Raw genomic sequence first — 12,046 nt, forward strand, 5'->3', positions numbered from 1 at the left:
CTTCCCCCTTGGTTGGTTTTTTCTCTCCTCCCTGGCCACACAGTCCAGGCGTCGCTTCTCCTGGGCCTTCCCCGCTACTTTAGTCCCCGGCTTTTGCAGGGACTAGGCCTCATCTTCCATGGCCCGTTCCCGGCTCCCAGGTGCTCTGTTTGCCCTGTTCCGCCCACCCCCAGGCGTCGCTCCCCCCCCCCCCCCCCCCCCACCCTCCTCACCTAGTTTTGTGGGTCCGGAGGCCCCTCGGTCGGCCGCGATTCGTCCCGCCCCCCTCGCTCCATTCCCGGCCGCCTCATAAATCGAGGCCCCGGCTTTTGGGCCTGCTAGGCCGCGATCTTCCCGGCCCCTCCTCCTTGCTTCCCGGGTTTTTTCTGACCACGCCCGGCCCTCGGGAGGGGCTATCTCCTCCACCCTTTACTGGTCTAACGTGGGTTATCTATCCAGTGGATAGATCCTCAGTTTTAATAGAGAACTGCAGACCCCCTTTAGGTCATTGTCCTATGTACTGTGTGAAGGCAGCTAATGCTGTACATAGGGACCTCCTCAATTGCTTCATTTCTCCTGCAGCCTCTATAGCTGCTGCAGCACCTCTTTGGGGAACATGGCATCCGGGTCCAGATATGACAGCCTCTGCTGGCTGCTCTATGAGGGTCTCCTCTCCCAGCCTCTCCTCGGATCGCCACGTCTTTTCACGTGCGTCCGCTGTCTACGAAGGCTGCCATGCGGTCGGCCTGTCCCTGCTTGTGTGCAGTACCTCTTTCCAGACCCCATTGTGTCCCCTGACCAAATCCTTTTGTGTAGGTCCCTTCTGAATGGTCTCCCTCTTTGTCAAAGCCATGGGAACCTTGTCCGACTCTCCCAATCCCTGGCGGAGTTGCTGGACCGCTACCTATCCAATTGCGGCCACCTATGCCCTCCCAGGGTCCTCCCTGCAGATGAGGCATGCTCAGATACCGGGTCCGGCAAGGGGTAGCTCACAGTACAACCTCGGGTGGTCTCAACAGGATTCCACCCCTCCTCGGCATCCTCGGGTCCTCCCCAGGACAGGCCTGAGGCTGGTGACGAATCCTTTCCCGTCACCCCATCCGTTGCCTCGGGGGACACCTCTGCACCGATTCCCTCGGAACAGAGCATCAGGCGGTCTTCCTCCATACAGAAGCCTCTGTGAGGTCAAGACTAACGTGCACGGAGGAACCTCTCCTACCCAGGGTTGGTATCCCCTCTAGTGGATTTTCGGATGGCGCTTTCCTGACTGCACAGGTATTCAACCGCACAGGTAAGGCAGCCGTCCCCGTGTTTAGCATAATGAGTCACCTACTTGGTGTCTCTGGTACGTACGCCTTCTCCTTAACAGGGGGGTACCTGCACCACTGCCATAGGCTGTACCTGACAAGCCTTCCTGGTTCCCCTATACCAGGGGCTATGCTCTACACATTTGAGAGTGTTTCCACCGGGTCCCCATCCTGGTGCTGGTGTTCGCCACTCTACCTCATAACGGGGGGTCCCTGTTCTTGGCAAGCGCCTCCTGTTGGTTGGTAAGGAAAAGCAATTATATATGGCTGTTTCCATCCGCCTTGCTCTTTTTCATAGGTAGAGTACCTACACCTACTCCAGATGCTGAAGCCATTACTCCTGGCTGGCTCTATGGTGTTCCATGCGGCACTATTTCTCCCTTCCGGGCGAGATACACAGGCCGCCTTGAATTGCCTTGGCAATTGCACCTGTCTGTTCCCAGCCACTTTGCTCCTTTCATAGGTAGAGTACCTACACATCTCCTGATGCTGTAGCCGATACCTCTGGCTGGCTCTATGGTGTTCCATGCGGCACCATTTTTCCCTTCCGGGCGGGATATACAGGCCTCCTTCAATTGCCGTTGCAATTGCTCCTGTCTGTTCCCAGACTTTTTTGCTCCCTTTCATAGGTAGAGTACCTACACCATCTCCGATGCTGTAGCTAATACCCCTGGCGGGCTCTATTGTGTTCCATGCGGCAACATTTCTCCCTACGGGCGGGATATAGAGGCCACTTTCATTTGCCGTAGAATTGCCTCTGTCTGGTTCTAGTCGGCACCAAGCTGCCACCTTGGTCCCTTCATAGGTAGAGTACCTGCACCATTTCCTGATGGTGTAGCTGTTGCTCCTGTCTGGCTTTATGGTGTACCATGTGGCATTTTCTCTCCCTTGCCGGACGAGATATTGAGGCCTCCTCCAATTGCTGTGGTCATTGCACCTACCTCATCATAGTGTGCACCAAACGGCCATCTTACTCCCTTCATAGGTAGAGTTCCTGCACCGTCTCTGATGCTGCAGCCGTTACACCTGTCTGGCTCTATGGTGTACTATGCGGCCCTGTTTCCCTTTTTTTCAGGCGAAATAGAGGGCCTCCTTCAGTTGCCATTTCACCTACCTGATTGTAGTGTGCACCTGTCTTGTTCTTTGTGGTACCGTGCGGCTCTATTTTCCCCTTCCCGGGCGGAATATAGGTACCATTGCTAATGCGGTAGCTGTTGCACCTCTCTGGTTCTAGGGTGCACCATGTGGCCACATTGCTCCGATCTTAAAGGTAGTACCTCTACCATCTCCAGATGCTGTACCCATTACACCTTTCTGGTCGTGTTCTGCACTACGCAGCCATATTTCTACTTTACAGGTTGAGTATCTGTACCCTCCAAATGCTGTTGCATTCCCAGATTCTGTGGCTATGTTTCCACTCTCCTTAGACATGCAGCCACTTTCCCTATATTTTAGGCGTGTGGTTGTATTACTCAAAGTGCTGGGCCCTATGGTGCAATCTGTGGCCCATACAGTTTCTGTATTACTGGGTGCTTTCTGCCCCCAGGTTCTAATCTGTGCTGCGGATGTTGGTTTCACCCTTTTGGTTCTTCCATACATCTCCACTCCGTTTCTGTCGTGCTCAATGGTCTCCTTGTACTTCTCAGGGCACTGTCTACAACAGGCCATCCTGGTTCTGCATGTGCATGGTTTCCATATCTGGCAGGGGTGGGCCAGCCCAACCCCCACCTTGTCGGTCTAGTGCTACTTATTGTAGCTCCAGTATATGGCTGATCTGTTCTGATCTGGCGGGTGGTCCACATACAACCATGCTCCCTACACCATGGCCAGGTGGTTGTTGGCCTTTGTGCTAGGGTTGCTCTTGCCATCTCTATAAGGTACTACGGTTTGCTGCGCTTCGCGTTACCCCATGTTATAGAGGAGTACTCGCGTTGTTTCCTATTACAGAATGGCCTATTCCTGGTGGAGTACAGGGATCGCCACTGGATCTTCTACCATTGTTGGGGCACGTAGCTGGTGAGCATCGGCCGCTGCAGCAGTTTTCGGTCATCGCTGGATGTCCTCTGCCACATGGAATCCTTCTAGGGTCATCAGCATTTTTCATCGCTGGACGTCCTCCCTGACGGGTCAGGGACAGGACCACCGAGCGCCACACACCTGCCTGGTAGGTAATTTTTCAGCTGGTTGCTCTGGCATCGGACAGGGTCCCGTAGTTCCTTCTGGGTCCAGGTGTTCTCGGTATTCCCTTATATTCTCTGCTTAGTTGTACTACATGACAGAGGGGCAGTCCCCTTGGACCTTGCCGTCGTTTGCACCTGTCAGGTACTTTCTCCCCCCTGGGAGTTTTCAGTACGCCGGTCGCGGCTGGTTTCTACATTTCTGTGTAGTCTCACCCGGCTTTTTCATGGCGACTTCTGCATTCCTTATGCATATGGATGTCTGTCAATTTAGTGGTACATCCCGAGCTGCTGTACTTGTCCTCTCTGGGACAATGTATACAGTTTGCTAGTCACTGTTCTTGGAATGGGTAGTTGTCCATGGCCAATGTCCCTTCCCCTATGGTAGTTTCATCTCTCCTTTCCTGGATATTCTGGCTTGCGTTGTCTTCTGGTGGTTCAGCTCCTGGTTCCTTGTGAGCCCATCCCGGGTACTCCTTCTGGAGTCCCTGGTCCCCGTTTATTTGACCACTCAGGTTCTGCATGGCAATCGTTTTTTTGGGGGGATCGGGGCCTGGGTTGATTGTTCCCTTTTTGGGTTCCAATAACCTTGTGGTCTTCTTGGGATTCGTGTCTCTTTTCCCATCCTCCCACGTCAAGTACCTGGTATTGAGTGGCTTAGCACAGCGGTTTGCAATTCCGCCGTATGGTCTCCTTCGGGAGGGACCTCCTCCTGTTGTAGAACCTTTCCTCCTTAGGCGGTTGGAGTACTCTCCTTCTACTTCCATGTCTTTCAGTCCAGTGTGTCCTGCTGAGATTTCCTGGGCCTGTATCTGGTTCCTTTTTTCCCTGATACTTCATATGCCCAGTTTCCTCTGGTCTTACACTTCACAGTGATATCTTGTTTTCCGAGGCTCGGGCCTCATCTCCTGTTTTTGGGACGCAGGTCTTACTCTTTTTTCCTGGCTTTTACCTACAACCCCCTCCTTCTCCAAGGGTTGGCGGTTTCCTCTAGCAGCCTTGGGTTTTCGCCTTTTAAATAGGGCGCATAACTTCATCATCTGCCTTGCGGTGAGGGGAGACCTGCTCCCTTCACATGTGAGCCTTGCTACGGCTTCACTCACTCGTTTGGCTTCCAGTAATTCCTTGTTTCCTTCTCCCCTGGCCTGTCAGGGGTTGGCCACAGGTTTTTTCGCTCTTTGGGTCTGAGACATTTTAGAGCGTTAGGTAGTCCCAACACGCGGTGCTGTCCTAATTTTTTCTCCAGCCCTTGGCTGAGCTCGGTGTTCCCTTTTGCCGCCTTCTTGCATTTGGGATTTTCTTCCAGGCATTTTTCCTGGGGTGCTGAGTCTTCTCTGATTCTTCCTTGAGGTTTCTTCCTTGTTATGGAACCTCTTGCCCATTCCGTGTTTTCTCCTGTTGGGTCACATGGTTCTCCTGCACCTGTATACCCAACCGGTGGCATGGCTGTTCTTTTCCCACCCTCGGGGACTGCTTTGGGACGTCCCATGGTGCTGTGTCCCCCAATGCCATGCACGAGAAAATTGGATTTTTTGTACTCACCGTAAAATCCTTTTCTCGTAGTAGGCATTGGGGGACACAGATCCCACCCTATGTTTTTACTTCCGATTTTCCGGGCTGGTCTCTTGATCTTTCCCGGTACGGGAGTTGTTGGTTCCTTGCTTTTTTTCTCTCTCCTACTGCTTTTTGTACAAACTGAATAGCCTTGTGCCTGTGGAGAGGGTATAGCCCAACGGGGAGGAGCCAACACTTTTTGTGTCTAGTGCCTCCTAGTGGTAGTTGGACATATACCCATGGTGCTGTGTCCCCCAATGCCTACTACGAGAAAAGGATTTTACGGTGAGTACAAAAAATCCAATTATTGTTCCCAGATACCTGATTCAGCCAACTTAAGGGGTTGTGGTCTGTGATCACTGTGAAATTTCGGCCATAGAGGTATGGCTCCAATTTCTTCAGTGCCCAAACAATGGCGAGACATTTTTTCTCTATGGTGGGGTAGCCCACCTCGGCGGGCAGTAGCTTCCTGCTCAAATATAGGAGAGGATGCTCCTCCCCGGCCTGATTTACCTGGCTTAAGACAGTGTCTAGGCCAAAGTCTGAGGCGTCTGTCTGAACTACAAACTTACGCCCAAAGTCAGGGGCCTGTAGTACATGGGGGCAAATGACACACTTTAATACTAACTAGGTCGTTAAAAAAATAATTGACACTAACAACATAGTGGAGGAAATGGCCGCTGTGCTTTATTAAGGGTCACTTAAAATATTTTACAACCATAAATAAATTAATTAATTAATTTAAAATACCATAATAACCGATACCAGAAGACCAATGATAAATTAACCATATAAGGACCAAGATCCACTCGGCATGAGCTGAGCGACACTACCCCTCTAATAAAGCCCAGCGACAGATGATACATTGAAAAAATAAGGGAAGGGGGGGTGGGACGCTGGTCAGCTCTTCAGGCACTTCTGAGCCAGCTCCGCCGAACCTGGGAATATAAAGGGGAACAGATTCCCGCCGCTAAACAAACAACAAATCAGGGAGCTGAAAATCTCCCCCAGCAACCAATCAGCTGCCCTCTTGACTCACAGCAGCTGGAAACTTCTAGAATGCAGGTAAGACTATTTCTGAGGTGATTTTACCTGAAATAGAAAAAAGGGCGGGAAAAGAGGTACAGGGAAGAGAAACAAGGCCCCTAAACAACCCCAACTTTAAGCCTACCTAAGGTGTCATAGCCCCCATGTCTCCACCCCAAGCTAAACGCTCTGGAGGGGTTAATTCATGGGGGCAAATGACACACTTTAATACTAACTAGGTCGTTAAATAAATAATTGACACTAACAACATAGTGGAGGAAATGGCCGCTGAGCTTTATTAACCTCTTAAGGACACATGACGTACCGGTACGTCATGATGTCCTGGTACTTAAGGACACATGACGTACCGGTACGTCATGTGTTGTTCCGATCACTGCCGCCCGGCCGGCAGTGATCGGAACCCGGTGCCTGCTCAAATCATTGAGCAGGCACCTAGGCTAAATGCGCGGGGGGGTCCCGTGACCCCCCCATGTCGGCGATCGCGGCAAACCGCAGGTCAATTCAGACCTGCGGTTTGCTGCGATTTCTGCAGTTTCTGGTCCCCGCGGTCCCTGACCGCGGGGATCAGAAACTTTATATGCCTAAAAAAAGTTTTATTCACCCCCCCTGCACCCCCGAATGATTTTTATGGTGGCGGGAGGTGCAGGGGGAGGGTTGCGGGCGGTGCGGGAGGCGGGCGGTGCGGCAGGCGGGATCGCGATCCCCCGCCCGCCTCCCCTTGAAAATTCATTGGTGTTCAGTGGGTATACCAGGGTGCCAGCACATTGCTGGCACCCTGGTATAAACGGCTGACATCTGCGATGCAATGTCAGCCGTCTAACCCTTTCCATACAGCGGTCCGTACGGACCGCTGTATGGTAAAGGTTAACAGCGCAGGGAGCTCCCTCCCTCTCCCATCGGGGGGCTGCTGTGCCTTTGCAGCCCCCCGATGGAGAGGGAGAGAGCCCCCAGACAGCCCCCCGAGAGATCCCCTCCTTACCCTTCCCCGTCTGCGAAGTTCTGAGCAGACGGGGAAGGTTCCCATGGCAACAGGACGCCTCTCAGGCGTCCTGCTGTCCATGGTGCTGAACAGATCTGTGCTGAAAGGCATAGATCTGTTCAGTGTAAGTAAAATACAGTGCAGTACAATATATATTGTACTGTACTGTATTATACAGACATCAGACCCACTGGATCTTCAAGAACCAAGTGGGTCTGGGTCAAAAAAAAGTGAATAAAAGTTAAAAAAAAGTAAAAATCAAAAAACACATTTATCACTGATAAAAAATGAAAAAAATAAAATTCCCTACACATGTTTGGTATCGCCGCGTCCGTAACGACCTGATCTATTAAATGGTCATGTTACTTTACCCGAACGGTGAACACCATAAAAATAAAAAATAAAAAACTATGATGAAATTGAAATTTTGCCCACCTTACTTCCCAAAAAAGGTAATAAAAGTGATCAAAAAAGTCGCATGTACGCCAAAATTGTAACAATCAAACCGTCATCTCATCCCGCAAAAATCATACCCTACCCAAGATAATCGCCCAAAAACTGAAAAAACTATGGCTCTTAGACTATGGAGACACTAAAACATAATTTTTTTTGTTTCAAAAATGAAATCATTGTGTAAAACTTACATAAATAAAAAAAAAGTATACATATTAGGTATCGCCGCGTCCGTATCGCCCGGCTCTATAAAAATATCACATGATCTAACCCCTCAGATGACCACCGTAAAAAAATAAAAATAAAAACGGTGTAAAAAAAGCCATTTTTTGTCATCTTACGTCACAAAAAGTGTAATAGCAAGCAATCAAAAAGTCATATGCACCCCAAAATAGATGCCAATCAAACCGTCATCTCATCCCGCAAAAAATGAGACCCTACTTAAGATAATCGCCCAAAAACTGAAAAAACTATGGCTCTTAGACTATGGAGACACTAAAACATTTTTTTGGTTTTAAAAATGAAATCATTGTGTAAAACTTACATAAATAAAAAAAATTGTATACATATTAGGTATCGCCGCGTCCGTGACAACCTGCTCTATAAAATTACCACATGATCTAACCTGTCAGATGAATGTTGTAAATAACAAAAAAAAAAACGGTGCCAAAAAAGCTATTTCTTGTTACCTTGCCGCACAAAAAGTGTAATATAGAGCAACCAAAAATCATATGTACCCTAAACTAGTACCAACAAAACTGCCACCCTATCCCGTAGTTTCTAAAATGGGGTCACTTTTTTGGAGTTTCTACTCTAGGGGTGCATCAGGGGGGCTTCAAATGGGACATGGTGTAAAAAAAAACAGTCCAGCAAAACCTGCCTTCCAAAAACCATATGGTGTTCCTTTCCTTCTGCGCCCTGCCGTGTGCCCGTACAGCGGTTTACGACCACATATGGGGTGTTTCTGTAAACTACAGAATTAGGGCCATAAATAATGAGTTTTGTTTGGCTGTTAACCCTTGCTTTGTAACTGGAAAAAAAAATATTAAAATGGAAAATCTGCCAAAAAAGTGAAATTTTGAAATTGTATCTCTATTTTCCATTAAATCTTGTGCAACACCTAAAGGGTTAACAAAGTTTGTAAAATCAGTTTTGAATACCTTGAGGGGTGTAGTTTCTTAGATGGGGTCACTTTTATGGAGTTTATAATCTAGGGGTGCATCAGGGGGGCTTCAAATGGGACATGGTGCCAAAAAAACAGTCCAGCAAAATCAGCCCTCCAAAAACCAAACGGCGCACCTTTCACTCTACGCCCCGCTGTGTGGCCGTACAGTAGTTTACGGCCACATATTGGGTGTTTCTGTAAACGGCAGAGTCAGGGCAATAAAGATACAGTCTTGTTTGGCTGTTAACCCTTGGTTTGTTAGTGGAAAAAATGGGTTTAAATGAAAAATTAGACAAAAAAATGAAATTCTCAAATTTCCTCCCCATTTGCCAATAACTCTTGTGCAACACCTAAAGGGTTAACAACGTATGCAAAATCAGTTTTGAATACCTTGAGGGGTGTAGTTTCTTAGATGGGGTCACTTTTATGGAGTTTATAATCTAGGGGTGCATCAGGGGGGCTTCAAATGGGACATGGTGCCAAAAAAACAGTCCAGCAAAATCAGCCCTCCAAAAACCAAACGGCGCACCTTTCACTCTACGCCCCGCTGTGTGGCCGTACAGTAGTTTACGGCCACATATTGGGTGTTTCTGTAAACGGCAGAGTCAGGGCAATAAAGATACAGTCTTGTTTGGCTGTTAACCCTTGGTTTGTTAGTGGAAAAAATGGGTTTAAATGAAAAATTAGACAAAAAAATGAAATTCTCAAATTTCCTCCCCATTTGCCAATAACTCTTGTGCAACACCTAAAGGGTTAACAACGTATGCAAAATCAGTTTTGAATACCTTGAGGGGTGTAGTTTCTTAGATGGGGTCATTTTTGGGTGGTTTCTATAATGTAAGCCTCGCAAAGTGACTTGAGACCTGAACTGGTCCCTAAAAATTGAGTTTTTGTAAATTTCTGAAAAATTTCAAGATTTGCTTCTAAACTTCTAAGCCTTATAACATCCCCAAAAAATAAAATATCATTCCCAAAACAATTCAAACATGAAGTAGACATATGGGGAATGTAAAGTCATCACAATTTTTGGGGGTATTACTATGTATTACAGAAGTAGAGAAACTGAAACTTTGAAATTTGCTAATTTTTCCAAATTTCTGTTAAATTAGGTATTTTTTGGTGCAAAAAAAATTATTTTTTTGACTCCATTTTACCAGTGTCATGAAGTACAATATGTGACGAAAAAACAATCTCAGAACGGCCTGGATAAGTCAAAGCGTTTTAAAGTTATCAGCACTTAAAGGGACTCTGGTCAGATTTTCAAAAAATGGCCGGGTCCTAAGGTGTAAAAAGGCTGTGTCCTTAAGGGGTTAAGGGTCACTTAAAATATTTTACAACCATAAATAAATTAATTAATTTCAAATACCATAATAACCGATACCAGAAGACCAATGATAAATTAACCATATAAGGACCAAGATCCACTCAGCATGAGCTGAGCGACACTACCCCACAAGCCACGCCTAACAAAGGCGAGGCTCCCCACAACACCGCAGCCATGGAGGACATAGGACACATAATGACCAAACCATAACTATAACCAGTAAATAAGACACCAAACACTTAGTTGGATAAAATAGGCCGTGTTGCTTTATTATGGGGTAACTTAAATGTAATGAACCAGTGAATCTTTAATAAATCCATGAACCAAGGTCAATTAATAGACCAATAAGACCAATGACAACCAAGCCCACCCAGCATTAGCTGGGTGACTTTTACCCAATGATAAACAAGTCCAACCAGCATAGCTAGATGACTTTTTCCCCCTAATAAGCAACACGACGGAAAAAAGGGAAGGGAGGGCGGGGCTCAGGTCCGGATCTTCTTAACACTGCAGCAGCTGATAGCGATGTCCCGTCTTTTATTCTTACAGCGATCCAAGCTACAGGACAGCTCCTCCAATCAGCTGATGAGATTTTCCCGCCGCTTGAGCACTGGCCAATCATCTTCTCGCCATCTGACAGCTGTCAATATCCAACATCTGACAGGACCAGCTGGATACGGATAAAACCAGGTAAGACCTGTCAAAATAAGAGGGGGGGGGGGGGGAAGAAAACAGCAACCACACAGCAACACTGAAACTGCCGGAACATTAAAACCACCTGACAGGAAAAGTGCCCATGTCCCCATGTGTCCCCCAAGCTATCCGCTCTGGGGGGCCCCTGCATGGAGGACATAGGACACATAATGACCAAACCATAACTATAACCAGTAAATAAGACACCAAACACTTAGGGCTCTTTCACACTTGCGTTATTGTCTTCCGGCATAGAGTTCCGTCGTCGGGGCTGCTGATCAAGATTATCCTAATGCATTCTGAATGGAGAGAAATCCGTTCAGGATGCATCAGGATGTCTTCAGTTCCGGAACGGAACGTTTGTTGGCCGGAGAAAATACCGCAGCATGCTGCGCTTTTTGCTCCGGCCAAAAATCCTGAACACTTGCCGCAAGGCCAGATCCGGAATTAATGCCCATTGGAAGGCATTGATCCGGATCCGGCCTTAAGCTAAACGTCGTTTCGGCGCATTGCCGGAGCCGACATTTAGCTTTTTCTGAATAGTTACCATGGCTGCCGGGACGCTAAAGTCCTGGCAGCCATGGTAAAGTGTAGCGGGAAGCGGGGGAGCAGTGTACTTACCGTCCGTGCGGCTCCCGGGGCGCTCCAGAGTGACGCCAGGGCGCCCCAAGCGCATGGATCACGTGATCGCATGGATCACGTCATCCATGCGCATGGGGCGCTCTGACGTCATTCTGGAGCGCCCCGGGAGCCGCACGGACTGTAAGTATACTGCTCCCCCGCTCCCCGCTCCTACTATGGCAACCAGGACTTTAATAGCGTCCTGGGTGCCATAGTAACACTGAAAGCATTTGGAAGACGGTTCCGTCTTCAAATGCTTTCAGTACACTTGCGTTTTTCCGGATCCGGCGGGCACCTCCGGCAACGGAAGTGCATGCCGGATCCCAACAACGCAAGTGTGAAAGAGGCCTTAGTTGGATAAAATAGGCCGTGTTGCTTTATTATGGGGTAACTTAAATGTAATGAACCAGTGAATCTTTAATAAAACCATGAATCAAGGTCAATTAATAGACCAATAAGACCAATGACAACCAAGCCCACCCAGCATTAGCTGGGTGACTTTTACCCACAAGGCCGAGGCTTAACAGGCCGAGGCCCCCCCCCCCCCCCCCCCCCAAAAAGCAACACAGACCTTCCTCCAATGCATTATGTAATCCAAGATTAAAAATGTCAAGGCCTACATCAAAAAGATGTACATCATCAGACCTAAACAAACCAGGCACAAAACCTTCAAGGTCTATGTGCCTATAACTAAGCCCTCCTATGGTGGGCAAAAATTTTGACATTGCCCTATTTATTCTTTTCCTC

This window comes from Bufo bufo, chromosome 3 (assembly GCF_905171765.1).
Source record: "Bufo bufo chromosome 3, aBufBuf1.1, whole genome shotgun sequence".
NCBI classification, from domain to species: Eukaryota; Metazoa; Chordata; class Amphibia; order Anura; family Bufonidae; genus Bufo; species Bufo bufo.